Genomic DNA, 15,715 nt, shown 5'->3' on the forward strand with positions numbered 1-15,715 from the left:
TTCATTCATTCAATACATTTCATTCATTCATTTGAAATTAGAACGAGTGCGATAAAGTACGCACCCGCCCTTGTTTTTAAAACTTTCAACAAATACCACAAATAAGCAAGTATCAATATTCACACACTTGACACTCACCGAGCAATTCAATAAGAATTATTTCCCGGAAGTTCAAGTGTCCACGGTGAGATCCTCTTGAAGGTCTCCTTGCGCTTAATAACGAATAATCATACAATTAACCCACTTATCAAGAAGATTGTACATTAGTACAATCTAAGGATTATTTCGCAAAAAGGAACCTCAATTACACGTAAATCGAGGTTCAACTTGCCTTTTATCATGTACAATATTATTTGAGTTTTGATCATGAAAATCGTAAACAAAACGTTTAAGAACATCAAAAGAATAAAGAGTTTTTGAAAAACTCTATTTCTTTGAAATTGGAAAATTTTCCAGTTTTTTTGATGAATCTTTGAAAAATCATAACTCGCTCGGTATAAGTCGAGAATTGGAAAACCTTATACCGTTGGAAACCTCTTAGAGAGTACTATAAGTTCCTAGAAGACACTTTTCCATGAATCGAAGTGGAAAGTGATCAAAAATGGGCTTGAAGACGCAGCTTCAGTTTACAAGGCAGAATTAAGTTGGATTTCGGCCAACTTTGAAAATCCGGCACGATTCACACGTTGCAAACCGGCCTCTGAAATTTGCAGCTCAATTAGTGTTGTAAGTGAAGTTTATAACAAAATAAGCGGGTCAAGAATCGGAGTTTCGAGTACCGAGATACGGTAGCCCGAAGTTGGGGAAATTCAAGACTGGATGAGAATTTTCCAGATTTGAACCTCTAACTTTAGTAATTCAATTGGGTATCGAAACGAACTTGAATCGGCACCAAAATTGGCAGTATTTCAATACTATATGGAAAGTATCTCTCTATCGAATTTCGGGGAAAAATACCTTCGGCAAGGTAGTTAATGAGCCAACCGAAGTTCAAGAAAATTCCTAAGGCATTCTGCCTTTGACTTTCATTTTCCAAATTTCCAATCGTTTAACCAAGAAAGTTATCCAACCATGGTTCATTTGTGAAATAAGGGTCTAAGATATACCCATTATACCTTTGGTAAGTGTTTAATATCAAGAACATCAACTAACAAGTTCACTCCAAGATTTGGTTCCAAACCAGTCCAAACATTAGGGTTTTCCAAAACAGAGCAGTCCACTTGCTTCAGTCACAACTCAGTCATTATAGCTCGAAATCGAGCATGGCTTACGCCGTTGGAAAATACATTCATAGAGTTAAAATATCACAGAAGAAATCGTTTCCAAATTTGGCTCCCATTTGGTTCAAATTCGGGCATCAAGTTGCTGCCTGAACACTTCATTCCAGAAGAACAGAGTAACAGGACAGCGAACTTAAAACATTTGGTTCGGCTTGCTCACAAAGAATCAGAACGTGCATTATATACCAAATTAAATCTAGGAATGTCTAGTTTCAAACGCCACCAACGGCACATGATTTCGACATCCGAGGACAGAGTTATGGCCAAAATACTACTGCTGGTCAGAGCATACGCGAATCAGTTTTCCAGATTTGCTGGTTTCGAACAAAAATTCATTTGCCCATTCAAACCTCATTATTTTTCAATGAAATTTTTCACACATCTAATACATCCTACAAACATCCAATTCAAGCCATTAAACCATTAAAAATTGGACTGGAAATGGCCGAACATGGCAGGGGCAAAATCGGAAGTTTTTGCTTCTTACACCCAATGAAATTCCTACTAATTACCCACCACTAATGCATCATTATAACCACTAAACCAACAATATAATCACCATCAATCATCACATCAGCAACAACAACCCAAGTGTGGGAATTCCAAGAGCCCACAATCACATTTTTTTTCACCATAAACAAGTAACTAAGTGCATGCATGAGCTTAATCTTGTCATATAATCTCCAAAAGATAAGAATCCAAGGGTTGATCATTACCTACTCCTTTGGTTTGCAAGGTCAGAATTTTTGGCCCTCTTGAAGCTCCAAGAAACCGTGAAAGCTCCCTTCCTCCTTAGCTAGATGTAGTCTCCAAGTGGTTTGCTAAGAGATCTCCAAGTTTGGTGTGATTTGGGTGGATTTTAGTGCATGGATTGAAGATGAAAAATGAAGAACAATGGAGAGTTCTTCTCCTTTCTTGTTGCTCGGCCAAGTGAGGTGAGGAGAGAGAGAGTGCTGATGCAATTGGCTTCCAAAGGAAGATTCTTTGTGTGGTGCAAAATGCACCTCAAAGTCAACTTGAAATAGTGCAATTTAGGGTGCGTTTGGACTCGATTTTCTCGCGCGTTTGGTTCACTAGTGCACTAAACCTCCAAGGCATATATATTCTTGTAAATATTATTCACTCTTAATTGTCCCGAAATAAGGGTCTAAAGTCCTTCAATTGAAGTCGCGCGTGTGAAAACGCGTACCGTCAAATTTTACCGTTATAACGCGGAACTTTCGAAAAATTCCTATAACGATTGCACTACTAACTATCACTTGAATATTTATTCATAAAATTACCTATTTTAGGACCATAGTACAAGTCTCCAATATTCCAAGCTTATTGTGCTACTACGCGGATAAAAATCTCCAAGTACTATTCACTATTTTTACTAAACGCGCTCTAGGAAATTAATTTTCGAAACGAATCATTTTAAAAATATAAAGAAGATATACTACCACTTATATAGGTCTAACAGGACTAGAAAATATTCCTTGGAAATAAAATCCAATTAAATAATTTACTAAGCCATAAATTAGGCATAAAATAATAGTTTTTGCGAGTCCTCACAGATAATGAGGTAACTTCCATGCACTCTCAATCTGAAAGTGATGATGAAGAAGATGATGATCTTGAATCCTTTGTTGAAAAACTGCATAATGCCTTGAAGGAATCTTTTGATAAAAACAAGCAGTTAAAACAGAAAATTGCTTTTTTCATTCATGAAAATTCAAGTCTTTTTCAACTACATAAACAACTAAAGACTGACAATGAATGTCTTGTAAGAGCCGGAGTTGATGTTCAAAATGAGTTTGATAGAAAGACAAGTATTTGTGAAATGCTGAATGAAAGACATGGTGATTTGAAGAAAAGAATGGGCAATTTGGACAAGACTTTGAAAGCAAGAAAGCAAGATTTTCTCAAAAAGAACATGTCATCTACCCTTCTTACTGCTCATCAAAGAACATTAGCACACAACAAAAATGCACATGATTTCACAACATATAGAAGAAGTGGATTGAGATATGTCAAACCATTACATGTTAAGAACTCTTCCATTATGTGTGGTTTTTGTTGTCAAAAAGGGCATTTGAAAGGAGATTGCTATGTGAAAAGAAATCTGAACAAAGGGATGAGATGCATGTGGTTAGTTAGATACAATGCTAACTATTGTGGACCCAAAAATTAAAAATGGGTACCAAACACTTTCTCTTTTCAGGAAAAAGGCTCAAACAAGTCCAAATGGTTTATTGATAGTGGCTGCTCAAGGCATATGACCGGTAATCCCTCTTTGTTCATAAAGCTAAAATCAAAATCAAGTGGAAAGGTGACGTTTGGTGATGACGTGAAAGCTAAAACAATTGGAATAAGTGATGTTGGTAAGGATGGTGAAACTTTTGTTCATAATGTGCTCTTAGTTGATAACTTAGGTTATAACTTGCTTAGTGTTAGTCAATTGTGTGATAAAGACTTGAATGTGTTGTTTAAAAAGCATGAATGCATTGTACTTGATTCCAAATATAATGTTGTATTCAAAGGTAAGAGGTTTAACGACATATATATTGTGATTCTTGATAAAATTGATTCATCTATCTTCAAATGTCTTAAAGCTTCAAATGAAGATCCTTGGTTGTGGCATAGGAGACTTTGTCATTTTAACATGGATTTACTAAAGAAAATTTCGAAAAAGGAGCTGGTTAGAGGCTTGCCAAAAATCAGTTTTGAAAAGGATAAAATTTGTGATGCATGTCAATTTGGAAAGCAAACAAAAGTTTCTTTTAAACCAAAGAAGTGTGTATCAACTTCTAAACCTTTAGAACTCTTGTATCTTGACTTATTTGGTCCTACTCAAATCACTAGCTTGGGAGGTAAGAAATACTGCTTTGTGATTGTGGATGATTATTCTAGATATACTTGGGTGATATTTCTTGCTCATAAGGATGATGCCTTCAAGAATTTCACTTCATTGTTTGCTAAAGTGCAAAATCTGCTTGGTTTAAAAATTGTTAGGATTAGAAGTGATAATAGAACGGAATTCAAGTATTGTGGTTTTCCAGAATTTTGTGATCATAATGGCATAACACATGAGTTTTCAATTGCAAGAACTCCACAACAAAATGGTGTTGTAGAAAGGGAAAATAGGACACTACAAGAGGCTGCTAGAACTATGTTAAGTGAATGTAGTTTGCCAAAATACCTTTGGGCTGAAGCGGTAAACACTGCATGTTATGTGATGAATAGAATCCTTTTGAGACCCATTTTGAATAAAACATCTTATGAATTGATTTTTGATAAGAAACCTACGGTTGGATATTTCAAAGTCTTTGGTTGTAAATGTTTTATTTTAAATTTAAAGGAACATTTTGGTAAGTTTGAGAAAAAATCTGATGAAGGAATATTTTTGGGATATTGCGAGAACAAAAGAGGATATAGAGTCTTTAATAGAAGGACTCTTGTGATAGAAGAAGCCATACACATAACATTTGATGAAACTAATGATGATAATTCCAAAAGTTCGTGTGTGGATGATGATGTAGGTGTTCGCGAAGGAATGGAAAAGCTAAAAATTGGAGATGGAGGAAACTCTGAACCGGAAGCAAAGGAAATGGAGAATGAAGCTCATGAAGATCAAGAAAGGGAAGATGATGATAGAAATGATGATCCATTCAAAGATCTTCCCAAGGCTTGAAAATTTAGCCAAAATCTTCCGAAAGAACTTATAATTGGTGATCCATCCGAGAAGGTAAAGACTCGTTCCTCATCTAGAAAATTGATAGACAATTTTGCTTTAGTTTCTCTTTTTGAACCCAAAAATATCAATGATACTTTAAAGGATGAAAACTGGATTTTGGCAATGCAAGAGGAACTTAATCAATTTGAGAAAAATAAGGTTTGGACACTTGTTGATAGACCTCAAAATCAACCTATCATTGGCACAAAAGTGGATATTTAGAAATAAGTTGGATGATAAAGGTGTTGTTGTAAGAAATAAAACCAGATTAGTTGCTAAAGGATATGCACAAGAAGAAGGAATTGATTTTGATGAAACATTGGCTCCCGTAGCTATATTAGAATCTATTAGAATGCTTCTTGCTTTTGCTTGCTTCAAATGTTTCAAATTGTTTCAAATAGATGTTAAAAGTGCCTTTTTAAATGGTTTTATTGATCAAGAAGTATATGTGGATCAACCCCCCGATTTTGAAAATACAAAATTTCGAAGTCATGTGTTTAAACTATCTAAAGCATTATATGGTTTAAAACAGGCTCCAAGAGCTTGGTATGAAAGATTAAGTGGTTTCTTGATTGAAAATGGTTTCAAAAGAGATATTGTAGACACCACACTTTTTACTATGCAAGTGTTAAATGATCTTCTTATTGTGCAAATATATGTAGATGATATTATTTTTGGTGCTACTAATGAGTATCTATGCAAGGATTTTTCCACCACTATGCAAAGTGAATTTGAAATGAGTATGATGGGAGAATTAAATTTCTTCCTTGGACTTCAAATACATCAAGCAATTGAGGGAATTTTTATAAATCAAGCAAAATATACCAAGGAATTGCTGAAAAGGTTTGGCATGGAGGACTCAAAGCAAGTTGGAACTCCAATGTGCACTTCTACAAAACTTGACAAAGATGAAGAAGGTAATCAAGTGGATGAAAAGCACTATAGAGGTATGATCGGAAGCCTATTCTATTTAACCGCAAGTAGACCTGATATTATGTTTGCTGTTTGCTTGTGTGCTAGATTTCAATCTTGTCCAAAAGAATCACATTTAAATGTTGTTAAAAGAATTTTTAGGTATTTGAAAGGTACATTAGACTATGGTCTTTAGTATGCTAGATCTTGTGAGTTTGCTCTATATGGATATTCGGATGCGGATTTTGGTAGTTGTCGTGTGGACAGAAAAAGTACTAGTGGAACTTGTCACTTTCTTGGAAATTGCTTAGTTTCTTGGTTTAGCAAAAAGCAAAATGCAATCTCTTTGTCTACAACCGAAGCAGAATATATTGCCGCTAGTGCATGTTGTGCTCAACTTTTATGGATGAAGCATACATTGAATGATTTTGGATTGTTATATGACTGCATGCCTGTATTTTGTGATAATACTAGTGCTATAAATTTGACCAAAAATCCTATTCAGCATTCTAGGACAAAGCATATAGATATAAAGTACCACTTTATTCGTGATCTAGTTCAAAAAGGTGAAATTTGTGTAAATTATGTTTGTTCTAAAGATCAATTTGCTGATATTTTTACAAAAGCTTTGCCATTAGATCAATTCATTCATCTAAGATCAAAATTATGGATAATCGAAAAATCATCTTAAATTTTTCATAGCCTTCGGACGTCCGAAAGAGGATGAACGGACGTCCGATGATGTTCTTCAGCCATTTTCCCAGAATGCACCTGTTCGGACGAAACTGTCGGACGCAAGACTTCGTTCGGCCGTCCGACAGTACAACGGCTCATTTTTTAAAAGTAACTTTCTTCCTCATTTGCTTCAAACTCTTGTTCTTCCATTTCCTCTCGGACGAAAACTCTCTCATCTCTCACTCTCAAATTCATACCATTCTGAAGCTCTCATTCCCAAATTGACTCAAACAAAACTTTTCCTGATTGATTGCGATTCATTTCACCTGATCATTTCACCGAATCGCATAACATTTCGTAAATTCCCAAATTTTCCTCAAAACCATACTTTCTCATAACCGCTTTGTCAAATCTTGTTCAAGGCCTTTTTGTCCCAAAACTTCTGTGTGATTCACTTCCATACTACTGTGTGCATCATTTGCATCCTTCATTCCACACATTTCTCACAATGGTGAATCTAAGAGGAGGGAAGGTCACTGCCGGACGCAAGCATCCACTCAGGGATGAGGATGATGATCTTCCTACGGTCAAACGATCATCCAAACGCTTCAAGAGAGGAGCTGTAAAGGGTCGAATGTCACAGCCTACACCACAACCCACCCCTCAGCCTGAATCTGGATAGGGAACCTCATCTCAACCGCCTCCAAAATCAACCACACTCCCTACATTCTTTGATGATGCTGTAAAAGACAAACACTCCTGGATATCCCAGAAAGGTGTCATCCCTCAACGCATTGTAAATTCTTCTGAATTTCGCCAAATAGGTTTAGAATCCATTCTGAGTCTGTTTGCTTTCCAGAAATGGTCACATCTCATTTCTATGCCCAATGTTTATTACCCTGAAATGCTGTATCAATTCTTTGCCAATCTTAGGAAAGGCACTGACCAAACTGAGATTATGTCCAGGGTTAATGGGGTAGATTTAGTCTTTGATTCTGAAACTGTGAATGCCATCTTAAATACTACTATTGAACGTGGATGCAAGAATAAAATTACAAATTTCTTTTCCTATGAAGAGCACCCTACTGCTGATAATCATTTTGATGGGGTTAAGATGTTGACTTATTTCAAAAGAAGTTTTTCTTCCCCTGCTGATGCTAAACTGAATGATCTTACCCCTGTGAATCTAATTGCCTTTTCAATCATTTCAAACCTGCTGGTGCCTACTGATGGTCATAGAACAGATGCAAACAAAATGGAGTTGTATCTCTTTTACTGTTTTCGAGAAAAGATTCGTATTGATTTTGGTTTTGTCATGTGCAAGTTTCTACTTCGCTATGCCACTGATTCTCGCAGAAAACTATCTTATGGAAAATTTCTTCAAAAGATTTTTGAGTTTTACAAAGTTCCAATTCTAGGTGTTTGTCCCAAAGAAGCATCTTCTTATGCCTTTACCAAAGGATATTTTGAAAGGAAAAATCTTGTCTTTAAGGATAATCTATGAGCTTATAAGGGGGCATCATCTAGTGAACATAGGTCTAAGGCAGCACATGATCCTTCATTTGTTACACTCAATCCCATTCATCCCAGGAAGTTTGCCACTAAGGCATCTTCCTCCTCCAATGATGAAGTGATTGAGCTCCTTAGTGAACTCAAACAACATGTTCTTCTTCTAGAACATGGTCTAATGCTCACCATGTCCTCTGAACACCAAACAGCCTACCTAGACAAAAAGAACCTTCTTTTTCCCCCACCTGTGGTTGAGGAAGTTTCACATGGCAAAGAGCCACGCCCCACTGATCCAAGTTCATCAATTCCAGACCCAAACTCATCAACTCCTGTGACTCCTCATGGTCCTTCCACATCAGATAAAGGCAAGGCACCAATTGAAGAAGCTGCTGAAGATGATGAAGAAACTGAAGAGGAGGACCTCTCCCAATATCAGCTCTCTCGAAGAACACCTGGATCGACATAGTTCATCATTTAGGACATTTGTATTTTGTTTGTCTATTTCATGTTTTCTAGTGTTTGTGGTGTTCAACAATGGATATGAAGATGTTATGCTCATGTTTATGTTGTGTTCTTCTAGTATTTTTTTTTGGAAGATTATGGCTGTAATGGTTATGAATATGTGGATGGATGTTTAAGTATTTTGAATGTGTGGATGTGATGAATATTTTTTGTTATTGGTTCTCCGTGATATGATTGATGAATGTTTTTGTGGATGTGATGGATGTGATTGATTACCCTTTTGTGATGACAAAAAGGGGAAGATGACTGAATTGGATTGATTGATGATTTAATTGAAAATTGGATTGGCTGATGGATTGAATTGGTAAAATGTTGGATGTTGGCTGCTAAATTGTTATGTTTTTAGATAATTGATTAATTCGGTTGGGCAGCCAAGTGAGGGGGAGTTTTTCAAAATTTTTGCTCTATGATCCACTAAATAAGGGGGAGTTTTTGTCAATTGAGAAAGGGGGAGCTTATATTGCAATCATCAAATCTCATTTCAAACTTTTGTTTTGTCATCATCAAAAAGGAGAAAATGTTATTCTTGGTTTTGATGATCACAAAGTACTTTGAAATGTTTATCTAACTTTCTTCAAATATAAGTGTTTTTGCCTTTCAAAAAATCAGGTACGAATATGTCATGAAATGAAAATTAACCAAAAGAAGAAGCAAAAACAGGACACTCATGTCGGACGTCCGAAAGGAATCTGTCAGACGTCCGAAAAGGATAAAGAACTTCAAAGAAGGAAGCTCTGTCGGACGCTCATAAGGAAGCGTTGGACGTCCGGAAGGATCGGACGCATGTCTCGGACGCACGTCTCGGACGCACATCGACCACGTCGGACGTCCGAAAAATTCAAAGAAGACTTGCCAACTCTCTGACGACGATCGGACGCATTGTCTTCGGACAATGATACAACATCAGACGTCCGAACTACAACTTGGCTGTTTTTGGACGATAGTTTCGGACGATGATTTGGTCGTCGGATGTCCAACAGACCCAACGGCTAGCTGACTCTTCATTTGCCTTCTATCCGTTGGAAGCATTAATGAAGCCCATTTTTGGTCCTCTTCAAATACAATCTGTTCTGAACTAAGAAGAGACTTTTGCATACTTTGTTTACAAGTTCTTAAAAGATATTTTAGCTAGAAAATAGTCTCCAAAGCAAGATTTGTTCTCGAAGTGGTGTGAATTTCTTGTGAGCATTTCTCTTTTGGTTGAAAGTTTCATTAGTGTAGCTTTGTTGAGGGTTATCTGAGTGATTGTAAAACTTCTTAGCTTGACTAAGTGAGGCTTAGGGCAAGGAGGAAGTGCTCCCTCCATTGTACATCTAGTTGATCATCTTTCATCAAAGAGAAGTTGCTCAACCTAGTGATTGGTCTTCAAGTTTGAGGAAAGCTTGGTAGACAATCGGTTTGATATTCTATCTTATTCTTTTTGTTTAATAAAATTCTCATTGCTTATCTATACATGTTTTTCTAATCAACATTGCTCTCTTCTTCTAATCTACTTGGTTGATCATTACTAGAAAAGAATGTAAATTTTTATTAAAGAAAAAGTGCATAAATTTGATTAAGATTTTAATCAACCTAATTCACCCCCCTCTTAGGTTGTCTTTGGGCCTTACAGATTCAGAAGTTTCTTTAAACATGAAAGTTGTAGCCTCTTAAGTCCTAAATATGCCTACAAAATGTCAGATCAAACGGATCAGTGTAGCCTGAGTTATAGCCAAAACACTTGCACCTGTTTTGTACACTAGCTTTTGTTACGTTTTTTAATTTTGCTTCTGACCATACTCTGTCCATTTTGATAACGTGCGAACTGGGTGTTGACCCCTTCATAAGAAATGTATATCTTGCCCTTAGCTTCGAAACGGTATAAAGTGCATCCAAATTCGAGTTCCGTAACTTCAGTTATGACCAAAACAAGATCGGTTGTCAGAACTGCCTTCGAATTTGGACAGTTCTGACAGGAACTTTGAACCCCTTTTTCCCCATGCTCTGTATTGATTCAGGTTTTGTCCAAAACATAAACGTTTTAGCCTTATGACATAGCTTTCTAACGCCTTTGGAATTTCTTCATTTGGATTTGTGAGCTGGGAGTTATGCTCCAGTAAACAGACCTTGTCTGTCATCCTAAAATGCAAACTTCCGGGACTGTTTTCCATGATTTCGACCTGCTTTCATTTAGATCTGGGTTGAGATGTCTAAATAAAAGTTGTAGCCCTTCCTCGTAGCTTCAAAATGGTGTCTCATTTCCGTCTCCATTTCCGTGTGCCGTTTCCGCACTTGCGTGTGCCAATTTTGTCGTTTTACTTGAGTTATGCCTGTTAGTGGCCGTTTGTGATATATTGTGATGCAATTTTCTATTTCAAACAGTGACGGGTTAGACGGTGCCGGTGGGGCCTACTAGCTGTATACTTGACGTGATCCTTGCATTTTTGCTATACGTACCTTTGGAGTAAGTATTCAGGCCGTTTATGTGTATAAACTGCTATTATGTTTTGATGTCAATAAAAGGGGGATTTAGGCGAGAGTGTACATTATCACAGTAGACCTAAACCCTAGTTTGTACCTATGTTTCTTCATGAGATGTGTATACATGAATTATTTTGGTACTGAACCCCTTGAGCTTGGAGCTCGGGGTGACTTTCGTGAATTTGTGAAATATGATTAAGTTGTGGGCCCGATCTCAAGATCTAGACGGACTATTCGAGCTGGCTGGGGCTTGATCGAAGTTAGTCCAACCTAGTCTTGAGGTCACCAAGTTCGTAGGTTCAAGTTGTGAACCAAGTTTGTGACCCGAGCTTATGACTCAAGTTCAAGTTTGTGATTTCGTTCGCTCAATCAAGTTTGTGAGGTGACTGGCCAGTGAGGGTGATAAGGTGTTAGGTGGGAGTACAAGTGGAGCTCTACGGACCCTTATATGTGATCGACGGAGTGTCGGCAAGAGGTCACGTTTGGCGAACGACTTGGCTTTGGAGCCAACCTGTATCCTTACTTGTGTTGTTACTTATATCTGTTGATTTGACATTTTGTGACATAATTGTTTATTTTAATGTGAAATTTACGTATTTACCCCTTTTACTTACTAAACTTCTAGCTTACCCCTTTCCTTTGTTTTCCTTAATAGGGGCCAACACGGGAAAACTTTTGGCACTAGCACTAGTATAGCGAGGCTTAGTTTGTAATAGTTGGTCAACTAAGATGTTCCTTTTTGTTTTGGTGGTTTGTATAAGGACCCACCTTAGGTCCACTTTCTGCTGGTTGTTATTATAATGTAATATGGTGGTTTGAATAGCTGTTTTGGGAATGTAAATAGAACTTTTTTGGGATTGGATATATTATGAATAGTACGCTTTTGGGTTTATCTAATTTTATTGTTTTGAAATTTCGAGTCCTGGCGCGAGCTAGGCAGGCGTCCCACCAATACCCTAGGGTTCGCCCTTGGGAGAAGCGGGAGCGTCACAGGTGATATCAGGGTTCCTAGATTAGAGGACTTGGGCAAGTGGGACATACGTGATAGGCACTAGGCATATTTGATTCTTTTAAGATGAATGATATATTTTAAGCTGAAATGCCGGTGAACTAACGAATTAATGTTTGTAGGTATGGATCCGGGCAGTTCTAGTGGCGCGGGACCCAGCGGCGTGGGACCGGGACTGAGACCTCCGAGTGCGAGGGGCCTGGAGGATCGGGTGTTGCGTAAGCGGGTGATCCGATATCGGAAGAGGCCTAGAGAGCCCTACATTTTGTATTCCTCCTTTGGTCAGGTGTTGCACCGATCCTGCCAGTGTTACTATACGTACAGCTACCCTGATGAGGTCGTCTTGGCAGTGGACGACGAGCGATGCCACTTGAGAAAGGCTTACGATCGCTTGACTCGACAGTTAGAGGAGGCTCGAGAGATTGCCCACGGGCAAGCTATGCGTGTTAGGGACTTGGAGCGAGGCCTCCAAGACGCACACCAGCACCCCTTCGCTATGAAGAGGCAGCTTAGGGAGAGGGTTCGGAGTATTACGTTAGACTGCGAGGTCCTACTAGATATGGCCGCGGAGGCACCACCACGAGCTACCAGCCCAGAGCAGATAGGCGAGATAGATACTCTAGGTTCCGTTGGGGATTGGGGCCCTAAGGGAGGCGCGTAGGGCCGTTATTTGGATTCTCTTTTGCCCATCTGATATGTTTTTGTTCTAACCAGTATAGCTGGTTCCTTGGTTATCTACTGGCTAACTAGATTTTGGAGCTTGAATGCTCATGTATTTAAAGGGTTTTGTGCCGACCGGATGTCGGATAACTTGTATATCTTTTGGTGTGGCTTTGTAAATAAATGTGTATATTTGAGTATCATCTTTTGCACTTATCCTTTGCGTGCCTTTTATGCATTTGCTTTGTGTTTTTATTTTGTTTCTAGTTTGAATACTAAGCACACATTATATTTGGATTTATAGACTTTCGCACCTAAATGGCCTCCGGTACTTGAGGTAGATAACGAAGCCCTGAAAGGGAACATGAACATGAGCCAGACCAAGTAGCTACAGCCATCCAGCGAATGGCTGACTTGATGGAGCGTATGATTGACCAACAGGCTCAGGGCCATGGGAATGCTGTTGGAAACCCTGGACATAATCCGGGACATAATCATGAGGACGAGGACCGTGCCTTAGAACGGTTCCAAAAGTTTGTACCTCCTAAGTTCATAGGAGGACCTAATCCTGATTTAGCAGAAACCTGGATGGACCGTATGCTCGATATATTTGCCGCACTTAGGTATTCGGAAGAGCGGCAGATATCTTTTGCTGTGTTCCAGTTCGAAGGAGCCGCTCGAGCCTGGTGGAACGTGATTAAAACTAAGTGGGAGGGCGAACAAACCCCCTGGACCTGGATCAATTTTACCCGAGAATTTAATGAGAAGTATTTGCCGCCCATCGTGCAAGAGAAACGGGAAGATGATTTTATCCGCCTGCGTCAAGGTGCATCTAGTGTGGCAGAGTACGAAACCCAGTTCACTAAACTTTCTCGCTTTGCCCCAGAGCTGGTGTTAACGGAGCAGAAACGAATCCGTCGATTCGTTCAAGGTTTAAATGTGGAAATCCAGGAATCGCTAGCAGCTGCTCAGTTGAACACGTTTAGCCAAGCGCTAGAAAAGGCACAGCGGATTGAGACCGCGAGGGGATAGGTTAAAGCCTTCCATGATCGGAAAAGGAGGCAACCTAGCTCAAATGATTCCATGGTCGGACAAAGCTCGCGAAACGAGCCACCTGCCAAGATAAATAAAGGTACGGATGGTCCACGACCTGCAGGGACCCCGAATAACTTCGTGCGGGGTCAGGTAGTGCAAGAGGGGTCGAGGAGTGTCCAGCGTGGAAGGGCAAGTACAGCCGCCAAGTCAACCTGTGGTTTCTGTGGGGGCAATCACACCGATGACAATTGCTGGAAGAATAGTTCGGTACGCAAATGCTTCAAATGTGGTAGCACCGAACACCTGATTGCCCGGTGTCCTAAGATGAAAAAGGAAGGATTTAAGCCACCGACTGAAGGGACCACAACTAAGCCGTCAAATGCAGGGGACAATCGACCTAAAGGGCCAGCAAGAGTGTATGCCATGGGTCAACAGGAGGCGATTGACCCTTCGGCAGGTTTTGAAGGTACGCTTTGACCAACGAATTAATTTCGAGGACGAAATTGTCCTAAGTGGGGGAGATTGTGAGGCCCCAGTCCGTTCGCAAGTCGATATTAGGGTTATTTGATATTCGGTATAGAAAAAATCAGGGTTTTATGACTAGGAAGGAAACCCTAATTCGGTTGAGCTTGAAAATCCTAGTTTACGTATTATGATTATAAGGTTCAAGCTATAATTTATATTCGTTATTCCAGTGTGTGCCTTGACATAGGTAAATATAGGATTTGTTTTAATTACAAAGGTTTAGTAAGTTTGAATGATTAGCAAACCTCTAGTGTTACTATATTAGAAAGCTTAAGTGGAGTTTTATTTATCGCCCGCCTTTTTCACATTTTCTTTATTAGAAAAGTTCCCCAGATAATTTTTATGAGTAAATATAGTTTTTAGATTATTTTTCTAGTATCGGTTAGATTTTGAGAAATTAAGAATATATATTGGACGTGGGACCCACTAGTGCGAAAAGTTCGGAAAAATTCGACCAATAAGGTTAAGTTTCGGATACTGTGTGAAATTTATCGGGTGTTAAGAGATAAGTAGAGAGTGTGAATTGATTGATGTGAGAGGAAAAGAAAAGATAAGATTGCATTTATGAGAGTGACAAGTGTCACTATATCATTGGATTTGACTTATGGAGCACTATTCACTTTTTTTTTACTTTTGACCCATTTGATTAAATATCTTTAAAATTCACAAAAAAAAATTACCATTTCTTACCTCTTGTTGGCCGGCCACCTTGAGCTCAAGAAGGGAGAAAACCTCTTCAAGTTTTGATTTCATCTTGCTCCAATTCAACAACTCAACCAACTAAACTTGATTTCACTCCATAAAAACCCTTTAGTTAGTGCTAGTGAGTGATTTGGTGAAGCTTTCTTGGAGAGCTAAGGTGTCCTACAACTTCCCCTCTCTTGTTTACTAGGTAAGTGATGCTTAAACTTTCTCCTATACTTAATGATGGTTAATTTGTGCCTAATGTGGGCTAAAGTGATGGATTATGTGAATTATTTCTTGATTTGTGATGAATTGGTGAAGTTTTTATATTTTCGAGGAATTTTCTGGTTTAATATGAATGTGTTGTTGTGGTCATCTATGATGGTTGATAATGGGGGGGAAAGACTCTAGTAGGTGCGAATTAGTGATAATTGCAACCAATTTTGGGTTTGGATTGAATTGTGGAAAGTTAGGGTTTTATCACCCCTTATTCTGTCCGGTTTTGGATCATAGGGTTAGAGGCCGAATTGGACTTTGCTTAAAACATGAAAGTTGTAGGTATTGATGTGTTGGAGGTGTCTGTAAAATTTCAGGTCATTTGGATTAGTGTAGAGTGAGATATGTCGATTTTACTGTGGCTGTTCTGGGTTGATCAGGATGGCAGAACTGCGTTTGTATTTGGCTATTTTGACTGGAATTACGTTAGATTTGGATGTTGGGGTCTTCTGA

This window comes from Coffea arabica, chromosome 2c (genome assembly GCF_036785885.1).
Source record: "Coffea arabica cultivar ET-39 chromosome 2c, Coffea Arabica ET-39 HiFi, whole genome shotgun sequence".
Taxonomy (NCBI): domain Eukaryota; kingdom Viridiplantae; phylum Streptophyta; class Magnoliopsida; order Gentianales; family Rubiaceae; genus Coffea; species Coffea arabica.